The sequence below is a fragment of the Dromaius novaehollandiae genome, chromosome 2 (assembly GCF_036370855.1).
Source record: "Dromaius novaehollandiae isolate bDroNov1 chromosome 2, bDroNov1.hap1, whole genome shotgun sequence".
Taxonomy (NCBI): domain Eukaryota; kingdom Metazoa; phylum Chordata; class Aves; order Casuariiformes; family Dromaiidae; genus Dromaius; species Dromaius novaehollandiae.
In genome coordinates, this window is record NC_088099.1 from 83,844,088 (window position 1) to 83,857,776 (window position 13,689).

The 13,689-nt window shown below is 41.7% G+C and overlaps 1 long non-coding RNA gene across 1 annotated transcript; it reads right to left on the minus strand.

Annotated features, from left to right (window-relative positions):
• Positions 1-127: 127 nt before the first annotated feature.
• LOC135327321 (uncharacterized) lies at positions 128-10,909 on the minus strand. Its single transcript, XR_010387430.1, has 3 exons — positions 10,814-10,909; positions 2,995-3,075; positions 128-607 (listed from the first exon to the last, which is right to left on the minus strand). It is a non-coding gene; the product is annotated as an uncharacterized LOC135327321 (long non-coding RNA).
• Positions 10,910-13,689: the final 2,780 nt, after the last annotated feature.

The following is a 13,689-nucleotide window of genomic DNA, read 5'->3' on the forward strand; positions in this document are numbered from 1 at the left end:
CTGTTTTATGTCATGTGAAGTGGGAGAAGCTTTATAGGCAGATCTTTAGCCTTCACCACCAAAAGTACGTTGGAGTCCAAGGTGCTGGCAGTTTCAGTGTCTTATTCCTGCCTTTACACCTTTGCGCCAGGTAGTCTGTTGAGAACAACAAGGAAAGGTGGATTTGTAAAACTCTGCTTCCTTTTGCATTATATTTCAGCAGCAACAGCACTTCTGTTTTGCTGAGATACAGACATCTGCGTGAAGTCAAATTCATGCCCTTATGACTGTTAAAGGGCCTAATAATAATAGGTTCAAGTTACTGCCAGGCAGTAGACATCAGCATTCAAATCTAGCATAGCAAAAATACATTTAGCTGAGCTGCATTACTGAATACTATTACACAGATTAAATCAATTTTCTCTGTAAAATAGTTGAGGTTTGTTTATTTTCCTGCACCCCCTCCTGTATAACTTTGTGCTTCAGAGCAGGTTTTTTTCCACTGTTTCTGTCTTCTGTGAGAACTGGACAGAAATGTCAGGTCATTTTTCCCTTGTCCTCTGGATGATCGTAGAAGCGTGTCTTAGATTTATACTGGTTAACAGAAACCTCTTCCAAGTAGGCTGTGCTAATACAAATTAAAAAAAAATATTATGAGTGCAACAATCCAGTTGGCTATAGATATATCAAATTAAGCCATTATAAATATAAACGTTGCTAAGCAGACACTGTAAAGAGAGACCAGAAGGAGGGATCTTTCTAAAAAATAAAAAAAAAAACAAGTTTTTATAGATGACCTTGATACTTATAATGTGGAACAGAAATCTTAACCATTACTTCTAGGGCTAAAGATACTGTGTTTGTTGGCTTAGAATGGATTAATTTTCCTTTGTTTTTTAAGGAAATATTACATGCTGAAGCCTCAAGCTCACATAAATGGCAAAGATGGAAAAAAATCATCTTAAAAAGATGAGAGAGAATGCAAAGAGATTTTTGCCAAAAAGAATGAATATTTTAAGTTTCATGTTGCATAGTCTGCTTTTGATGGTGCCTAAAATGTTTTTTTAAAAATCAAGTAAACGGCCACTTTTGAGAACTTTCCGTTACTTCTTGAATATCCCTCATTCATATAGTTGCCTCTGTAGGTAGATATCTGAACTTTAGAAAAACTGAATTTTTGGCTACAAAAAATAACTGTAGCTAATTTGTGATTTATATTTTGTCATCTTTATCAAGTGTTCTCAGATATTTTATCACTGATCTCATAAAGGGTATATCCTAAGCCTTTATCTGGACGACTGATAACATACCACTCTATGCTTAATAATAATCAGTTATTTTTCATTGGCACCCAAGTTTTTCCTCTGGTTTTCTGTTCGTACTGTATTGTATGCTGTGAAAATGGTTTGAAGGAAACAGGTTTTTGTCCGGACTTGAATTGCACTGAGGGCTTTGGCAGTGATGATCTCTTGCTTGCAAATTAATAACCAAGATTGTTGGTCCTTAACTTGTCTTCTTTCACTGACCATGTGCTCCTGCAGCCTGGCCCTTGGTTCGTCTGTCCGCTTGCATCCCTTGTGCTCTGCTCCCTTCATAGAAAGAGAGGTAGCGCCCCAGAGGGCCTGTGCTGTTCAAAACTTCTAAAGAAACACTAAATAAAGCTCAGTGACTGGGTTTCTAAAGAGGGCGAAGAAAGATCTTGTCTTAGAACTTCCTTACACTGTGGAAAAAACAGCTGGGGAGCCCAACTCGCTGGGGTAGGAGGAGTTTCTTTTGCTTGCTTTCTACTGAAATTATAGTCTGATATCTCTCAATTTCTTTTGAAGCTATTTATCACAAGTACATCCACGTAGAGTCTGTTGTCATGCTGCCATATGAGAATGAAGGCAATGAATAATGCTTTTTTTTTGTTTTAAACTCGAGCTCACGCTGAACAGAGAAAGGGCATGAGCATTAGGGAGGCACAACTTGAAGGACTTCACTAAACTAACAAATTGTCACTTATACAAAACTTGTTTTGGCCATGCCAATATGTTTTGGTGTAATGTCCAAACGTGGCATCTCACTGGTAGTTGAACACGCCAGTGGCTTAATACAAGCCAGTGTTACTCAAATTTTCAGTGTGGCAAAAGACTAAAACTGTTTCTTTCATTCACTAAGACCAGTGCCATAGACTTCATTAGAGGTAAATCCGTTTGACCAGGTTACTAATCTGGTCTTTTGCGTGTCTTCTTTACTCCTGCTTCTCTTTGATTCCCTCCTCTAGTTTCTTAAAAGCTTGCTGAACCAGAGCGAACCTCAGGCACAAGCCATAGGAAGACTTTAAGTGATAGGAAGAGACAGCTGGCCAGATGTCTGCTGCAGAAGTCCTTGGTTTGGGGATGTGTCACTGCTGGGCTTCACATGGCCCAGATTTCCATGCTCATGAGTGCCTGAGGTGTTGAAAAGTCAGGGTGATGTCAGGTTTAGATTGCAACCAGTTATGTGACAGAGTTCTGGGTATCTCCTCTTGAGGTAGTTAACTATGTTTTAGTATATCAACACCTTACTTGAGGGCTATGCAATCTGCTTCAGAATATTACAATGTTCATAATGGGTAAATAAGCTCATTTTTGGTTTTATGAAAAGCTCTCTACTTGAACGCTAGACAGCCATCTCCATGTCACCCACCCCTTGGCAAGGCAGAACACCATACAGTGAAGTTAATAGAACCTGCTCACCCACACTGACCACTCTACCATCAAAGCTTCCCCCTGCACCTTTGTAGCTATTAAACTAACTGAAGCAGAACACAGTTTAGTTGCTTTCACTGTGTTGTTTTTGCCTGGTCTTTCAGATCTTCATACAGCAAAAAGATGAAAAGCAGCTTCAAGTCTGTGCTTGGAAGGATCACCTGCAAATAAGTTGTGTGCATCTAGGTGGCATTTACTCCCAAGTCATTTGCACTCACTGTCTTTACAAGGCAACTGAAGACCAGCCAACAGATGCTACTACTGGTTTCTTTTCAGTACTTACCTTGGTTACTCTAAGGTCATGCATCTCATGTCTTGCAGTTGTTGGAGGTGCATCTTTTGTGACAACTACTGGCATACCAAACTGCAAACAAAAAATAGTATTTGGTCAAGTTTTTCTCTTTTGTCTCCTAAGACCTTTTTCTTAATCTTTCCCCCTTGCTAGATCTGCTGTGAAATAGTAAGATTCTCCTAAAGAAGTAGGTAATTTTTTCATTATCTTCAGCATCTTCTGAAATTGGAGTGGGAAGTACATAAAGAACTATGAAACTGTTTTCCTATTTTTATATTTGGGAACTGGTTGCTAATGTCTAGCATGGGTGCAGGAATGAAATCATTTTCTCAGCTGCGCTTGTAGAGGAATTGGAGACTGATGAGGCCAGTGGAAGGGAAAGAGAAAGGGCCAGAAGAGCTCATGGGTTGGGAACTGCTGGCCCCCACTTTCCACCCACTGTGCTCAGCATTGGCCCCAGGGCTAAGTTCAGAGAGCGAGCATGCAAATCGGAGGGGCAAGGGCGGAGATGTGGGGAGTAGGCCATGCTGCATATTCACTGCATAAAGAAGAAGAAATCCTTGGTTGCAAAAAGTGAGAAACAGTGTTTATCCAGTGACCCTGCAAGGCGGCTAGCTGCATTTCAGCGTTTAAGTAGAATTGCCTACCATATTACATGTGTTACGTACAACAGTTACCAGAGCTCAGACCTCTTGTGCGACTGGCCACAGGGGATCCGAAATCACCTTTCTGCAGTAGTGTCAGTACCTTTATAGCAATTCACTGCTTAGCTGTGTGAAGCATCTTCTGTTCTATTGGCCATAAATTATAGGGACGAGTTCTTACTTCAACACCTCCTTTGGTGAATATCCCAGTAGGGTTATGATCTTTTCTCCATATTGCCCTTTTCTTTTCTCTTCCTGTTGTCAAGAGTTATCTAAGCTCCTGCAAGAGTCTGAGGTAATCTGCCTCTGTAGACATGCATAGTACATGGGATTAGTGGTCTGTATTAATCTGAAAAGTAAGATTGTTTTAATGGCAGGCAGTCCAGATAACAGACTGAGATGATTGACTGCAAGTTAGTGACCACTCAGTGACCAGATCTTACTCATACTTTTAGCATAGGTGGGAGGTACATGCATGAACTTCAGGAAATATGATGCTTTTCTGATGCTTGTTGTTAGCATGATATGTAATCAGATGGCGGGGGGGGGGGGGGGGAGGTTCCCCACATTCAAATCATTCAAGTCATCCTTGTTAAAGTAGCTTGGTAGAAAATTGTTTGTATGTCTGTATTGAGTCACAACAGCTTTCACTGATTTCTGCATAGGATGTAACTGCGGATAATTTTTTATAAAAAAACAGGTCATTGCTCAGTGACGCTGCTGTTCTGACCTTGCTTTTGCTCTCCCAGGTGTTATATTGCTGTACCTGCAGAGTAGAGAAATGACCCAAACTTTCTTTCACCATATCTGTCCCTCAGATGACAGGCAAGTTTCAGCGATTCATTTTTTTAATCCCTATGCCACCCCAAGCCTGATGCTCCCCCCTCTCACTGCTGGTTGGAGAGCCAGGCCATGGGCCCTGCTCTCTCAGCTGGTTCTGGCCAGGACACATCCCAGCTTCTCTAGCTGCTAAAGGTTAAATCCTTGCCACTGTTACCTCTGAAATGTGGTTGCCTTTGCCCTTGCCTTTCCTTGGGAACCGTCGCTGCAAAAAGCACCCTTTCACATTGAGGGGAGACATGGTGCCAGTGCTGCTCGAACCACTGTGTTTTCCAGAGCCCAGAAGGGAAGGGAAAGCACAGGCAGGGGAAGAAGTGTTTGTGGTATATGACATTGGCAGGAGAGATGTGAAGCCGTGGACAGGAGGGAGAGGGGAGGCACATTATCCCTCAGGACAGGGAGCAATGTCTTGGAAATGCAGCTTCCAGAAACCGCCTGGGATGCAATGGAAAACCCGGGAAGGATTTACAGCAGGAATTTCTTTCCACTATGGGAGTGAAGTCTTTGGAAGCTTGTGTGTGCAGGGAGACCTGAAGTCATAAATCAAGGAGCTTCAAGGAGAAGAAACGTAGGCCTTCCCAGTGGAGCTGGGTCTAAGAGTAAGGGCAGCTTTGGCTGAGACTCCATTTAGAAATGTCCATTTTGCAGTAGGGCTTCCCGTGCAGGTGCAGGTGGGCATGATTTTCTCTGCAGAGTTTATGCTGAGCAGGGTCTGCTCAGAAGTGGCAGAGAGACATGGCAGAGCATATCGTGCAGCGATATGCTGAGCTTGGTGCACCTTGGGCTGGAGCTGCCAACATGGACGGGAAGTCTCTCTGCTGCAGCAGGAACAGCCTCAGCCGCCACAGCTGGGAGCACCTTGGAATTTGCTTATCCCTGGATGGTGAGATAAATCTGCTCAAAACATGGACTTTTCCAAATATAAATGACTGCTTCAGTGTAACAATCTGTATTAATCTATATGAAATACTAGCAAAGCCACTAGAATTCACTATCACTTCCTGCTACATTGGCAGGGCTTTTGCCCTCATTGCATGATTGTAAATTAGTACCAAAGATGCAAGAACTGATATCTTAGTTATTTGTGCAAAGCCCACAGTGACTTGGGTCTCAAGGAGAGATAGCAGGCCCTACACTGAAATAGTATGTTTTCGTTTCTTATGCCAGCCGGACCAATGATGCTGTTTCTCGTGCATCTCGAATGCAACCTTTTGCACATGCAAATGGCTAAGCCTTCCTTGGGGTGGAGTGTATGCACGTTTTCTAGAGGTTAAGCAAATGGGTCATTTTCCTGTTTTATACAGAGTTCTAGCAGGGTTTTTTTTTCATTATCAAAAAGTTTGTTCAGTATCAGCAGTTCTTTGCCCAGCCTGCCGTTCCACTGCTTTCAGTGGCACCATCCCAGTGATGTGGTACATTATAGAAGTTCAAGATGCAGTGACACTTCATAATTGGAAACCTGACAACCTCCCCATCCACACACACATTTCACCATATGCCTTCAGAAGAAACACATTTTCATGCGACTTGCTGCATCTGCATTAATATCAGGACATTGATTCTTATGATTTTTAGCTAAATAAACTTGAATAATTTGCAGCTGTAAACTAGAGCAAATCTGATCTGCCCTACCAGCTGCTTGACTCCCTTACCTAAGAAATCTCATAGAGTCTAGCTTCTCTTATCCAAGATTATTGTATTGTAATTAATATGTTAAAGTTCTTTTGTTTGTTTTTGGGGGGGTGGGTTGTTCTGGTGTTTTTAGGCAATGGTCTTCTGGAGTTTCTTGGTATTTACAGTCTGTAGGGAATGCTCATTCAACAACATTATGACACTAGCTTATTTTCAGATCAGAAGGGTATCTGATTTCTGAACGCTGATTTACTTTTTTGTAAGGCAAATTGATGGAGGAACAAGAAGGCTCTGCAGCCTGATTATAGAAGCTCACAAAACTCTGGCAGGTTAAATGTGACAGCATGGTAAGGTGGACTTCCATTCCCCTGCCAAATAATTAAAAAAAAAAAAAAAAAAAAAAAAAAACTGGACAGGACCTAACTGAAGGAGTCTACTTGGATTTTCAGAAAGGCTTTGTCATGAGCATTTGTTAAGGGACCTTGTAACATCATGGGTAAAACAGAAAACCCTTGCATGGACAGGTAAGTGGATAAAAGTGGATAAAGGAAAAGAAGTTAAGCATAAATGATCAGTCCCCAGAATGCAGCATTTCAACATATTCATAAATATTTTCAAAAAAGGAGTGGTTAGTGAGGAGATGCAGCTTTCTGGCAACAGCAGCAGTAGTGATGAGCACCAGTTGTGGAAAATCATACAGATGAGTGACTCAGTGATAAAATGGCAGATTAAATGTAGTATAAATGAAGGGTGCCAGGCTAAGTGTAGGCTAAGATGCTTTCATCTGGGAAACAGAAAACTTCGGGGGGGATATGCCAGAAGTCAATGAATCATGGACAGCGTAAAAGAGAAAGGGACTGAATATTTCCAATGACTTCTAGTTAAAAAAAAAAAAAAAAAAAAAAAAAAAAAAGAGAGCGGGGGGGGGCATCACATGAAGCTAGCAGGTAACAGATTCAAACCAAGTTAAAGGAAGTAGCTCTTTGCTTGCTGGGTATTAAAGGCTTGGACCCTTGCTATGGGCTGTTGTGGATGCTGAATGTTCCCATCAATTCAAGAAGAGACTGGACAAATTCATGGCGGAGAAGTCTATGTGCGGCTGTTACATTTAACAGACCACCTCTGGCTCAGGAAATACCTGAGGCAAAAAGTGTTGGAGGCTGGCAGCTTATTCTGGGAAAATATGCTTGCTCTGTTCTTACAATCCTCTCTAGGCATCTGGTTTTTGGCTACTGTCAGACAGACTACTCAGCTACATGAACCTTTTGTCAGCGGCTGTTTCATATTTTGATATCGTCTGCGCCTACCCCTGATGCAGAACACACTGTCACTTCTTTGGTCACAATGCTGTCACTCTGAGCTACTCAAGGTCCTCCAAACTGAAGATTTTTGGTGCCTTCTTTTCTAAAATCTTTATGCTCCACAGTAGAAAACCTAATCTTGCCAGGAGCTAACATCTTCATCTACTGACTTTCAGGGGAGAAGATGTGAAATTTTGCTAGGGACTTGGTACCTTGCACATTTATGCTTGATTGCTCTGGGCCTGCAACAAATGTGTCTCTGTATTCAGATGAAAAAAGGAAGTAGATAGTCACTATGTGCCTTGCTTAATGCTGTATTTCTGCGTGTCTTTCCCTAGAGCCTGTGCAACTTGTCTTTATATCTCTTACCTGCTAGCCCCTGAATCACAAGGAAATTGAGTTAAGCTGCTTTCAAAGGGGCTCTCAGTACGTGCAGACCTGCCTTCATGCAGTACTTGCAGAGGTGTGGTGCTCTGCAAGGTCCCCTAAGTGCCATCGGGGACAGGAGAGGCCTTTCCAAACTGTGGGCTGTCTTTAAAGCTAGTGGAAATCCACTGTGTAAACAATTTTTGCAGCAATACTGTGTGCCAAATTTTGGCTTAAAAAGACAGGACAGACCAGGGGCAAGAAAAATAGAAGCAGAAGAGGTCATCTAGCAGCCACCAGCTAAGGAAATTGCCCACATGTTCTATATCCCACTCAGTGCTGCAACAGTGTCCAGTGCATAAGCCATGACTTGGTGCCTATAGCTTTATGGTGATGCCCTGCTAACTTTTATGGCAAAAAGCTGTGGTAATGCAGTAAAAGACCTCTGATGCATTTTTTTTTTTTTTTTAAGTTTCATAGACCCCAGCTTTGGCAATTAAACTAATATGGTGCCATGTGTGAAAGACTGCCTGTTCCCAAGCTCAAGACAAATGTAATGAAGATGTAATTCCTCTTTTTTGTAGTTAGTTCAAGGTTCCCCTTGAACAAAGCCAGCAAATTAAAAATAAGGCATAGAGAATAAAATAGTGGTTTTGGAAGAAGCGCACCTTTTATTTTCCCGCCTAGATCCAATAAATCCATATCTATTCATGTTTGTTTGTGTCTTTTTTTCATCTTAAACTGTAGTGAGGGAAAAATCACTAGGATGTGTCAATTGCTATGAAGATACAGGCACCTAATGCAGGAAGTACCTAGTGACTCTATTCATTTACAGTAGAAGTTCTGTGAGGTTCCTAGTTTCCCTGTAAGTCATGAAATGCCTCTGATGCAGAGCCTGCATTTTCAGATGCTGGGTTTTTTTTCCAGACTTTCTGCACAGCTAAGGATAAGTCCTTAAAGTTGTAAATGTTTTGCTTTCCCCTTCTAAGACAAAGGCGTCTCCTGGCCAAAGAATAGCACGTTGTACTCTGTTGGGGTCCAGGAAATACAGAAGCAAGACTGGGGCAGCTGGTCACAAAGATACGCTGCTTTTTCAGGTTCCTCTCACACTGCTCCTTCTCCAGGGAGAATTTGGGATCTCTGGAAGTGCTTCATGCCTCTAAGATGGCTGTGCTGTCTCTTTGTAGTCAGCACCAGAACTTGCCTGTAGCTTGGCCAAAGAATGCCTTCAGTGGTGCTGGGGAGCACATTTGCCTCTTGGTCTCTGCTTCCCCTTACTCATTTTTAAAAGGGGCTGTCAGTCGCTCTGATAATCTCAGACATGAAAGTCCATATAAGGGCAGTGTACTGCTCAGAGAGGTATTTAGCAGTACTTAAATGATTGGCTCTGATTTAGGGTGAAATTTAAGTCCCATTTCGATGACGGGAAGGCAGAGCCTGATCAACAAACATAGATTTGGTGCAAATTGTACAGTCACCATGTGGCAGCTCATGGCTGGGCAAGTGATTCCCAAGCTAGCCTGAAGGAGGCAGAAATTCTGTCCAAATCAGCAGCGTAAAGTCACTTCTTTGCTTCTTAAAACCTTTTGCCTACTGCTGGCCCTGGGCCCACACAAATACCCAAACACAGCAAGGAATATAAACTCACAAGGGTCTTAGCTTTCATAATATGACTAAGTTGTTTTGATTTAAGAGTGCTCTTCTTGCCAAGATTGGAAAAAATTAGTCCATTCTCTTCACGGCTGGATGTCAAAGTACACCAAGGTTTTCAGACAAATGCCTCAAATGCTCTCACTTAAAGGAATGACTGGACCAAGGTTTGAGTGTTGGAGAACTTAACTCTTTCTTAAATTTTGTTTCTAGGGAAGCTGAAGAATAGTAGGAAGGGCAAGGCTATTAAGTTTTTTTATTGTTCTCTTCTGAGGCTGAAGACAAATTCAGTCATTTGGGGTAGTGTTCCATAGAGTGCAGAGCACTGGTAATGCCTGAAAGCAATGGGGGGCGAGGGGAAAACCATGACATCATAAAAGGGCCATGTCCTTACCTTGTGCATGCCCCAGGCCACCCATATTAAAAAAAAAAAAAAAAAAAAAAACACAGAATTACTGTGCTGATCTCAGACAGAGTACTAAGACACTACTTGAAATGCTCCTGGACCTCACTCAATTTTCTGCACAGAATTTGCCTACAGTGCAGCAATGCTTTGTATGTTTAAGAACTTGGCTCAATTTGACCCTTCATGCTTTGCATTGTGCATAGATAAAAGGTTTAAACAACACTGTTTCTGTTTAAGCTTATTCTGGGTCGTCTTTAGGGCCATCAATTACTACTCCTTGGTATGTAATCTTAGCCTGTCTATTTTTAATAAGGTGTTTTTCCTGTAAGGCCCTTGCAGTTCAGTACAAATATAGAATCATATTATGGAAAATCAGAGCAATATAGCAAAGCAGCTTGTAGGAAGACCTGTCACTGCAAAGGAATCCACACGTTTCTGGATTCCTGGCACATCTGTAGGCCTATATTTATTCATTATTAAAGCTGGAGTTTCAGGAAAAGTGTTAAGACCCGAGGGGTCAATTTAATTGCCCAAACACTGGAATACAGTGCCATTAGCGATGTGTAAGGGTATCCAGGGCATCCACAGAAAGCTGGCAGGGGTAATGCAGTACCTGAATGCCCTTTTGCACGGGCAGATAGAGGCCAGGCAGATGCCCTCGAGCATCTCAAATGGTTTTAGTTGCCTTTGCTCAAACAAACATGCTCCAAGTGTTATAGGGAGGATCTCTGTGGTGAAGGTCAGACAGACTTTTCACTAGGCCCCAAAGACACAAAAATTAAACCACAAACAATTGACTGGGCAGGCAAGTCCAGAAATGGCTGGTGAGGGTATGATCATTTTGTAATATTGCCTGCTGCAGTTTTTATGCAAATGTGTTACTCTTAGAGTATGGGCAGTTCATGCTTCCCTTTTAAAAATCAAAGTGTTTCTCATGTTTAAAAAAATAGTCAAAACATCTTAGCTCTTACCGCCTAGCCTCTGCTGAAGGTCTCTGGGCCCGTCTCTGGCACTTGAGTGAAGAAGCCATCTGAAACTGTAGCGCTGGCTCCATCCCCAGCTGAAGGGCAGGGGATGTTGAGTCATAGTCTAAGAATCGCTGAGGATATCCTAACACCTAAAATAGCTGCAGGGACACAACTCCGCTCTGTTTGAGGTTCTGCTGCAGAAGCAGGATCTCATGTGTAGTCCCAGAGTTAGGCGAAGAAATACAGAGCCAGTTGCCCTTCACAGTTACGTCGAGGCTCCTCTGGCAGCGGGAAGCAGCTGCGAGTGCCTCCTGCTTGCGGCCCTGCAGAGATGGCATACATCTTGGGGCACCTTGCAAGGGGGGTGCCTGGGGCCAGGTGCGAGGGATGGGCATTGAGCTAGGGCTGAAGAAAGGTGAGAGACCTGCAGCGCTCTTCTGGTTTCTGTCCTTATACCCCAGAGCCAGAGTGGTTGCAGTTCATCTTGGGGATCTCCACATGCTCTACAAGGTAGTGAGAAGCTGTACTGCTGCCTATTTTTTCAGCACCAACTAAATAGTTTGCTGTTTCTCCTTGTTTTGGCTCTTATTTATTTGTTCCCTCATCATTTTTGCCTTGTTTTTCTCAACTTGCCTCTCCTGCTTCTGCAGTGGCTTCTATACCCTACCTGTTACTTTTGGGGTTGAAACCAGCATATTTTCCTTCTGCCACACAGAAGACCACAAAGAGTTCTCTCAGAAATTCTTGATGTTTTTATTTTTTCCCTCAAATGGTCAAACAAGGAAGATTATACCGTAAACCATTGACTGTGTGTATAATAGAGGAATGAGAGCCTTGCTCTCCATGAGTTCAGACTACAGTATTAAATGCTTAAAACTATCCATCAAAATGCGTTTTATTTGGTTTTTGTCAGTAGCCGTAGACGTTTAATAGATCCTTTGAAAGTACAGGCTGATTTGTGTGGAAAAATCTCGTAGCTCATGACACCATGAAATTAATCTACTTTTGTTTTGTACATGGATGTTTTCTGTAAAACAGTAATCCTGGATCATTACCCAAGGTGAATGATTCTTTTGAAAATGATTGTTTGTTTTCAATTGCATTACTTGTGATACCTGTTAAAAGCAATGTCAGCTATAGTTGCTAAGCAACAATATCCTATTAAAAAAAAGTAGTTGTGCTTCATGTATCCTCAGAGCATGCAGAAAGGTTATCCCATGTTTTATTTTGTAAGAAAAAGGTCTTGATGGGTTTATTCTGAAGAGGGCTTTTCCCATCTGTCTTTTTCCAGCCTTTCTAATAGGAGTAAGTTCTTTTAATGAACAAGGTGATTAAATTTCTATTTCACTTAAGTAGTAACAATTACCCTAAATAAAGCCATGTATTGTCACAAAGGTGTTAAATTACAAAGCTGTAGCTCCTATAGCATTCTATTTATTCTAGTATCAAGCATTTAAAGCACTAGAAAAAAATCACCTCGCCCGTTACAAGGCATCTAATATCCAAAATACCAAATCATAAAAGTACCAAAGCATAAATGCATTAAACAGGTATTCTACTTCTATGGCTCTTAATGTCAGTTTTGAAACCTATATTTTGTTGTTTCCATTTCTCTGATGTGGCTCTGAGGGCTGTCTGCTGCCCGCATCTTGCTGAGAAGGGTACCATTCATGCCAGCAGGGGAGGCTTCCTCCAAAGGCCTGATGTCTGGAAAAAGTGATCCTTGAGCTGATCCTTGCAGTCTGATCAACCTTTCCTCTGCCCCTGCTGAGTCCCTACATCATGCCTGGTTACAGGTTCACCTAAGATTTGTTGGTATGCAGTGATACATTTGAATTCTTCATTTCTGAAGAAGGAGAGTACGCTACTTTGTCAGATTCATCCAGATCCAGGTAACGCAGGACAAGCTTCAGGTGAGAACTCGGGAGGTTCACTTTCAACCAGTGAGGAGTTTATGGCTCTGTATCATAAAGAGCTAAAAATGATTTTGCCGTATGGCATGAAATTTCAAAATTGTGGGGGTCTCAGACTTCTGTGCTCACCTAGTGTGAAAGTGGTTTATTCATTATTATTTATGCATCTGTTTTCATCACATGATCTGATTAGGGACATCAGTTAATGTCACAACTCTCATTTCTCCTGGAATGCTGTTATATTTCTTCATAGCCTTACCAAATTCAAGATACAGAGGACTCTCATACTGAGATGTGTACTTCTGTCTTGGTCTACTGTTATTGACAACATCTGTCACAGTATTATAATCTAGTTCTCTGCTACACTGGCAGCTAAGAAATGTGGTGCTCCAGGATCAAAAATACTGCAGGTTGTGTTGTTGAAAAAAAAAAAAAAAAAAAACCCTCTCTCTCTCCCTCTCTCTCTCTCTCTCTCTTTTTTTTTTTTTTTTTTAAGATGGAACCATTTAAATCCCCCTGGCTTGTGAAATGGGATCAATTTCACTGATACCAAACAAAATATTTTCAGAACAATTCACAAGACTTTTTAGAATGTTGGGCTTTTAGTCTTGGGTTTGATGCAACCTGTGTTACATTCCCTTCCTTCCCAACGTAACCAACTTTCCTCCAAAAAATGTCTCAGTTCACTGTTTGAAGAAAAACACTTAAAAACAACTAAACGAAATGATAGCAGCTTCCAAGTAAAACATTTGGACTTCATCAACATGTATCATTTTACTGGTTTTAGCATGATTCATTTTGATGTATAGCTCCATTCTGTGAACACTTTCAAAATTGTTTTCTCCTAGTTCAGGATAAAACAAAATTTGAAACCTACAGTGTTTTGGGGGAAAATGGCATTTGCAGATTTGGGTTGGCTCCTTCCAAGAGCCCTGGCTTTACATGCTCAACAGCTCACCGTTTCTC